Here is an 8,186-nt window from a genome sequence, read left to right as displayed (position 1 = left end):
TCCACCCAAATCGCTCAAACATTGGAAGAGACATGGGCATCATATGACCAAATCTTCCTGTCACTGTCTGAAAGTCTATTATCCTGCATGACAGCAGAAATGGTAGACAAATTCCTGTTTCTAAGATAGATACTTAAAAAAATGAAGAAAAAAATAAAAATAAAAAAAAAAGAAAAAAGAAAAAGAAAGGACCAGGTAAGGATCCAGATATAATTTGGATAAAATGAGAATTCTCTTCCACACCCTATCTCCCTCCTAGATTCAAGGCAGCCTTTCTCCACAGTCTGGAACTAGGATGACCCTGTAAATCTTTGCTACTCTTCAGCTTCCTCCTTTCCTCCCCTCCCTGCCCTGCTCCATCCTTCCAGTATGAGGAAGCCTTAGTATCAGTGGCATGATGCAAGCTGTTCTTCACATACAAGGTCTGAGATCTGGAAGGGACAAATAGCTGGGCACTCATCCTTCTGGCTGGAGTAATCATGTGCTGCAGGAGCTCAGATAACAAGCAACTGCCTTTAGAGGCACTAGTTTCCTAGGTAGTTTTTGGTTAGTGCTCCTTGTTCAGCTGGCAATACAGGGATGTGGATGAGTCCTTCAGGGGCCTTACTGTCCCCTTGCTCTTTCTGTGAAACTCTAGTGTTTGGGCCTTTTGCATTGATTTTTTGTGCAGTGCAATGTGTTTTTCAAGACACACCTCTGTTGTGAACCTTTTTGAACCGTGGCTGGAGGAGACTGGGACTCAGTAACTCAGGAGGATGCTTTCAGTCTCCCCTTTCCATTGAGCATAAATGGACTGAGGCAGTAGACAAAGACAGGGATGGAGAATGGGAAGGAGGACTGTGGTGCCAGAGCATTGGATAATCACTCTGGGTTATCTGTGCTTTTGTGGTGATTTATAGGAAGAGTCACAGCTAACGAGGCAAAGAATATTGCTTTTTGTAATTGAATGCCAGACTGTGTGTTTATACTTGCTGTATCCCACTGCCTGGAGATTTGGCTGGTGCAAGTTCTGCAGCAGTGACCCAGGACGAGCAAACACTGCTTGTTTAATAAAGAGAAAGGTCTTGAGCAAGAACATTTATATCATACACCATCTTACACATGGCTGGGCAGCGTGAGCACGGTTATATAAATTCCTGGAGAAATCTGTCTACTTCAGGACAGGGTCCAGGCAGCTTTTCACCAGAGGTGCAGACCTATCAACCTCAGCCACCTCAGGAAGGAGAGTGCCCCCGTGCCACCCACCAGAAGTGCACACCAAGGCTTGACATGTTTCTCCTGTGCTGTGTCTAGGTGACCCTGAAAGGGTGCTGAGTGCTCTGTCCTTGGCAGATGTGTGGATAAAGTCATCCTCTTGGTGCTGAAGTGTTTGGGGAGAACAAGTGCAGCTCACTGGGTGACTCAGAGGTGTTGACGCACCACGGCGGCAGGTTAAGATTGATCACTGTAGCTGTTTGTCCGTCTTTCTTGAGGGAGCTGTGTCCCCAAAGCTGGGTGACGGGAAGGCTCATGAGTCAGCTCCTAAACCACCAGAGCTCCCAGCCCAGCGTGTTATGGGAAGCTGCCACTGACCTGGGGTCATGCTGTTAAGCCGTACTATAAACTGCAGCTGCTTAGGAGCTGATTCACATCCCTTTCATCTCTTTCTTCTGAAACAAACCTTCAAGGATACGTTCGGTATCCTTGCTTCATCTGCCATTGTTTGTGGGCCAACCTGAAACCGGGAGTGGAGTTCTCCTGCAGAGGCAGAAGAGGGTGCTCCAGTTCACCCACTTCATTGAAGGTCTTCTGTCTCTTCATCTGATAGTCCCATGACTATCAATCTGACCGCTCAGTTAGGACCTAAAATCTGGGTCTGATAGATGAGCTTTGAAGCTCTGTGTGCTTCGAAGAGAGCCTTTCCATTACATAGAAATGTAACAGTCCATTCCTTAAAATTACAGTTTTTTTGCTTTTGTTGGGCCTTTCTCTAGGCCTGGATGTGTGACCCTATAGAAAAGAAACTGTTGGCTTGTTTCTCTTCAAATGCTTTAAATTTCAAGTCATTGTGTAAGTGGGCAGAACAGAACCCAACGCTCTTCCTTTATCTTAGTATTACAGTGGTATTCATAGACCTCAACTGACAAGAGCCACCACAGAAACACATAGTGGAAAACTGTCTGTCTTGCAAAAAGCCTCAAGTTGACAGACAGTGAGAGGGGGGATGGTATTATTGAAATTCTGCAGAGGGGAGGAACTGAAGCCCACAGAGGAGGGAATTGCCTTATCTCATGTGAGCTACTGGCTTTGGCTAGGTAATGGGAAAGAAAATGGCATTTTTTTTTGCTGGCAATTTATTTTTGCTGGTAACTTTAGATCTAAATTGAAGACCAATGTTTGTATCTCTCCACTGGCAAGGGAAGGGAGCCTGCTTGATTGGAATAGACCAAGAGTCAAACTTTTAGGTTAAAAAAAAAACAACTAAACTTTTAGCTAAAATTGAGAGTGAGTCCCACTGTTGTCACCAGAATGCACTGGAAAGGGGAAGTCAGATGGTAGTCACTGATGGTTTACTTATTTAGCTGAAGACTACATTTTGTGAGATCCTGAATCTGTGGAACTTCAGTATTTTTTCCAGTAATCTGGGTGATGGAATAGACTGTATATTTACTCCTCACCTTTCAGATGATGAAAGTCTAGAAGGGACTATAACCATGCTGGTGAGATGAGTGTAATTTCAAGGGGTCATGACAAATCAGAGGAGTAGTCTTAAGTAACCAATATGTTGTTCAGTGAGGACATAGGTTTAGGAACAATCTGTTGCAAAATGGAAAAAAAAAATGCAGGCATAAGTTCTGCTGCAAAAGGTGGGAGGGGTTGGATAATGCACCACAAACTGAGGTAAGTGCTATACTGATGTGAAAAAAGCAATCATCAGCTGGAGGTGCTTAGATGGGAGAGTGTTTTAATGTAAAACACCTAATATAATTATTCCACTTCTCCCTGGTAGCTTCTCAGCTGTAGCTCTGTGTTGGGCACCACCCTTGAAGAAGGATGGAAGGACCCTTAATTAAAGCAGCAAAGATATCTTAGGAAATGTAAACTATAACAAAATTTGAAAGCCCTGGGAGTGCATAGTCCAGAGAGGGAAAATCTGAAGGAGATGGAGGCTGTAGTCTTCCTATGTGCCAAAGATCATCACAAAGAGGGTGGTGGCTGATTCATTCCCCCGACTTGTATTCTGCTAGAGGTGAACAAGGAGCAAGGATTATATTACAGTAGAGGAAATATTGTGTAGATGTTTGGGCTGCAAGGGCAGCAGATCAATAAGGTACCTCAAGAAACTGAGGAGCTTTAATCCCTGGAAATTTTTAATAGCAAGGCATTTTCAACCCTATTTTCTACAAAATTGTGATCTTGCCTACTTTATGGTGAATAGCACATATGGCCAAGCGCCTGGAATAATTGTGGGAATACATCAATTTATTAGCAACAGCAGCTCTCCTTGTTGCTCGCTCAAACCAGATCTTATATTCCTATCCCCTCCACACCCACTTTCTTCCACAGTTGCTGGAAAGAGTGATTTGCCCCAGCTCGCAGACAGCATTTTAGCTTAAAGTGGCTGAGCAGCTGCTCGTGCCATCCATGCGCGCACACTGGCCTTGGAACAGAGTCTCGCTGGCGATATGCTCAGCAGTAAGCGCAGCTAGCCCCTCTCCGTCACGGAGCTCAACTTCTCCAAAATAATTCAACTTCTCCAAAATAATTTCATCTCTTCAAACAAAATAAAAGCAGTTCTGGGGGTGGGGGTGGGGGGTTGCTGTAATCTCTCTCTCTTCAATGTAAGCAGCATCTTTATGAGGACATCAAAGTACTACCAGCTGGAGAATTAATATAGAAAATTTCCTTTTATGGAAGAAGTCCTTTTCTAACACAACCAAAGAGGAGCTTTTAAAGAACGGCACTAGTTTGAAAAGCTTACTGTTTCCTTTTAGGCCATGGATTCAGTCTAAATAAAGTGCATCTTCTCATTGCACAGCAGACATTTTCAAGTGCAATGACAGCAACAGGGAGATTTTGGTTATCAGCGAATTTGTCTGTATTTCCTTCACGTAACAAAATAATTTTGTTGTTCAACATTAAACATCCGTATCAGACTGGAAGAATCTAATTCTCCTCGTCAGAGCCAGATCCAGCTGGGGATGGAAGAAAGGGGGAAGGGAGAAATGGGGTGAGCTGTGTAATGGAGTGACCACTGCTGCACCGTGCAGCTGAAGAGGGCTGAGCAGGCTGTGGTAGCGATGCCAATGTGAGCAGGGGAGATTTCAGCTACCGTAGCTTCTTCCCCATCAGTACATGTGTGCCTGGTCCATCCGTGCCAAGCTCTGCACAGCCCTCCTGCTGTTCACACATAGCCACATGGCTCACGCTGTGCACTTCTATGCTGATGTAGCCATCCTGTTTCAAGGCGCTCATTAGACTTTAGTCTGGATTCTTGTTTTGCCAAGCACAGGTGGTTTGCTTTTGTGATTTTTCTAAAAGCTTCTTATGCCTAGCCATTTCAGCCTGCATTTTTACTTTATCTATGTTTTTCCTTATACTTGCCATTTAGGCTGGAATTTCCACAAACTATGGATTTGGGACCTAGTGACAATTTTAGGAGGTGTTTAGCACCCAGCACTCCAGCTGAAGTCAGCTGCAGCTGACTGCAGCAGAAATTGGGGCTACTCCATTAAAGAAGCTTATAGACTGTCTCAGGTCAGAGCCTCCCTGCATCCTCAATGTCTTGTGTCTCTTCATCCTTAGGTGCTGCTGTCAGCTCCCTCCTAGTTCATAGAAGACCTGCATTCAGGCAGATAAAACATTTCCCTTAGATTGCACTGGAGCAATTTCATGAGGGCTGGTAATGTCGTGGTTCTAACTGCTCAGCCTTAGCCTGATGTTTTAGACATTTTCAAGTAGAGCAACAACCGGTTTCAGAGGATAACTCGAGTGTTAGGGTTGGACTCACTTAATTACTGCAGAAGATCAGTGCCCAATTTCCATTCTCCGAAGGAAGGCTTTTTGCCCTTTTTGCATTATGTCAGCAAACCATGAACCTGTCGAATTCCACTGCTTCACTGCAATCACTACATGGGCATGAAAAATGATCCAGAGAGTCAAAGGCAGAGACGTGGCTCCATAAATGCATTTGTCAAACTGACCTCAAGCTGGCAGGCAGCATCAGTGCCAAAAAATATTTAGCAGGTGCAAGCATGCCAGCCACTTGTGGTATGCCGTATGTTTCTTTAACAAGTAGATGGCTCTATGTGCTGGTTTAATATCTGTGGACAATTCCCATGTGCTTCTATTTATTTACCATAGTGCTTTGAATGATGCTATGCAGAGCTGCATTTGACAGCCAGGCACCTCACAACTGCTTTTCCTCTTCCGTTTTTCACCTGTGCCCCACCTTCTGTGCTTGTACTTTTTTCTTTTCCCAGGAGATTGGAGTCCACTTAGACTTCATGGAGTTGAACATTTGACTTGAAGAGGACTGAGTTCATGTTAAAAGGGAGACTACAAATAATGAACAAACAGGCACACCAGGCAAACCTGGTGGAGCCTGGTCAGAGAGCAGAAAGGCAGTGAAGAGTTAGGATAAGGGATACATGAAGGATAAGTGATTGCAGCAATACATCTTCTATTGTTTAGAAAAATCATTCATGATCATGAAGGGGAAGCTTGATTGATGGCCAGGAGAAAAAAAAAAAATGAAATTAATACTAATTAACAAGAAAAAAAAACCACAAACACATGCCAAGTTTGCTTGCCAGTATTCTTTACATGTCAGCATCTTTATTTATGCAAGTTGTTTGTGTTTCACTGTTTTTTCAGCTGGGAAGGTGAAGGACAGAGGGGTATTAAAGCACAAGACAGCTGGGGTAGGAAGAGGGGTGTAGAGCCTGCAGAAGACTGGCTTTGAGTGTACTCAAACCTCTGAAGGCTTCACACACACCATGAAGTGCATGTAAAAGGTCTTTTTTTTTATTATTTTTTTTTTATTTTTTGAGTGGGTGGGGTGGGAGTAGTTAACACCATTAACTTGCCTGTCTCCATGCAGACCTAAAGGATTTCTGGTAACCTCAAACAAGATTTGCTGCTATTGTGAATGAGAAAAAGGGCAGGAGACCCAGGAAGTTAGTGTCAGAGAGCCAGTCATGGAGCCAAAGCAAAGGAAGAGGCACAAAACCCCGTAAAACAGAACACGACTAGACAACAGCAACTCCAACTCATCTTAGATGTCCACAGGATGCTTCCCAGTAGTTTAATGCTTAGGATGACCGAGGCTGAAATTCACTGGGCTCTTAGACCTGGTGTAAGGTGGCATTGAAAGAAACTGGGTTTTTGTTTGTTGGCAGGTGCAGTTTCCTTTCTCATGAGAAACCAGCAAGAATGGAAAAGTGGGAACAGAAAAGGGATAGCTGGAAAACGTGAAAGGTACTTTGTTCAAAATCAATATCTAATTTTGACCAACTTGGGAATGAGAAAATTGCTTCTCGTACACTTTTATCACCCAATAAAAACAGAGCATAAGGGCTTGACAAATTTTGTTTACATTTTCATTATGAAATTGTTTGAAAGAAGCTTTCCTCACAGTTTCCTTGTGTAAAAAGAGTACAGGGCTGCTATGCAGTCCTGTGCCACTGTATCTAAAACTGAAGTCAATGATCCTCACAGAAACAAGGATTAAGGCAGGGCTGAAGGAACATGATTGCAACAAACTGGCAAACAGTGGAAGAGCAGATCTCTTATTGTTACTTAAAGCGGATCTCAGAAGTGCCCCGCTGCCTGCCGCACCCCGCTCCCCTCCTCCCCTCCTCCTGCAGCGACAAAAGCACCTCTCAGGCTGCGAGGACAGCACGCCGCGGTGGGATTTAGCAGCAGCCCACCCAAGCCATCGTGGATAAATGTCAGCTGGATAGCATTGGTCACAGTCAATGAAATGCACAGCAGGTAATTTAATCAGCTCACGGAGAGAAGCACAGAGCAAAGCTTTCCGTCCTGCATGTGAAATGCACAAAAGCCCCTGGAGCCAGGCCTCCTCCTTCTCTCCGCAGCGTGTGGCCATGGGGCAGGGCTCTCCTCCCTCTTCTGCCCCCTCTCAGACTGCTGGCATTTCTCCCTGCCTGGTGGCTCGGGAAGGGTACATGCCCGGCCATCAGCACCCACAGCAGAACCTAAATTTGGCTTCCCACTCCCTGCCCAAAGTCCCTCGCCAGCAGGATGCTGTGTGACACTGGATCATGAGTCCTCCTGCCCATGGCTTGCTTGGAGGAACACCAGATGTGCTCATGGTATCTTGGACGCAGACGCTGGCTGGAGGTTTTCACACACTGCTGTAACACAAAGATGCCTGAATTCCACCCAAACTGCATGCAAGTGCTCTTTGGATCCTGCCCTTATTATCCACATGGTTTTGATAACATCAGGAGCTTATGCCCACCTACCTTAGTCTTCTGTGAACACATAACTAAGATATAGAAGACATTTTTCTACACTATAATTAATGTCATTCATGCCAGTAACTGCAATGGCATAATTACTGCAATAGAAATCCCGTACTGTTTCTTTCTGATTTTAATATTGCACAATCTCTAACTTTATATTCACATATTGTGATGGAGCATGAATCGCCATTTTTAGACATGTTCACTATTGGCAGTTATAAAGTGTTTCTACACCCTCCCTGTTTTTCTGCCCCACTTAGAAGGCTGCCTGAGAAATGCATTTTTCCTTGTCAACAGTTCAGGCGCAAACGTGTTCCTCTATCCCTAACCCCCCTGTAATGCCTGCTCCAGAAATTCGGTATGTGGAATCTGTTGACTGTTTCGCAGATGTGGAGCAGGACCTCCCCACCAGCCATCAGATCTGACCAGATGAAATTCATAACATCTGCTGCTCCTAGTCCGACACAGCTTTCTGTTATTCCAGCTGTTGCTGAGCATGCATTAAGCAGTATCAATTAGTTAAACCTCCTTCTAACTTTACTGCTGCCTTTTTTTTTTTTTTTCTTCTGTGACTGGAGAAATATATTTCAAGCCTTAAAGATTTTTTTGTAGCCATGGTGTCAATACACCCTCTAATGGGCTTTTGGTTTTTAGGCCAAAATACCAGAAGCCACTGACTGCCAATAAGAATAACAGATTGCACAGCACCACTCCTCT

At 44.4% G+C, this 8,186-nt stretch overlaps 1 long non-coding RNA gene across 1 annotated transcript; it reads left to right on the top strand.

The window, feature by feature from the left end:
- Window positions 1-5,839: 5,839 nt before the first annotated feature.
- Window positions 5,840-6,565, top strand: LOC121068501. Its single transcript, XR_005818913.1, has 2 exons — window positions 5,840-5,996; window positions 6,083-6,565. It is a non-coding gene; the product is annotated as an uncharacterized LOC121068501 (long non-coding RNA).
- The last annotated feature ends 1,621 nt before the right edge of the window (window positions 6,566-8,186 follow it).

This window comes from Cygnus olor, chromosome 1, assembly GCF_009769625.2.
Source record: "Cygnus olor isolate bCygOlo1 chromosome 1, bCygOlo1.pri.v2, whole genome shotgun sequence".
In the NCBI taxonomy this organism is placed as follows: domain Eukaryota; kingdom Metazoa; phylum Chordata; class Aves; order Anseriformes; family Anatidae; genus Cygnus; species Cygnus olor.
This window is presented reverse-complemented; position numbering and strand designations above follow the sequence as displayed.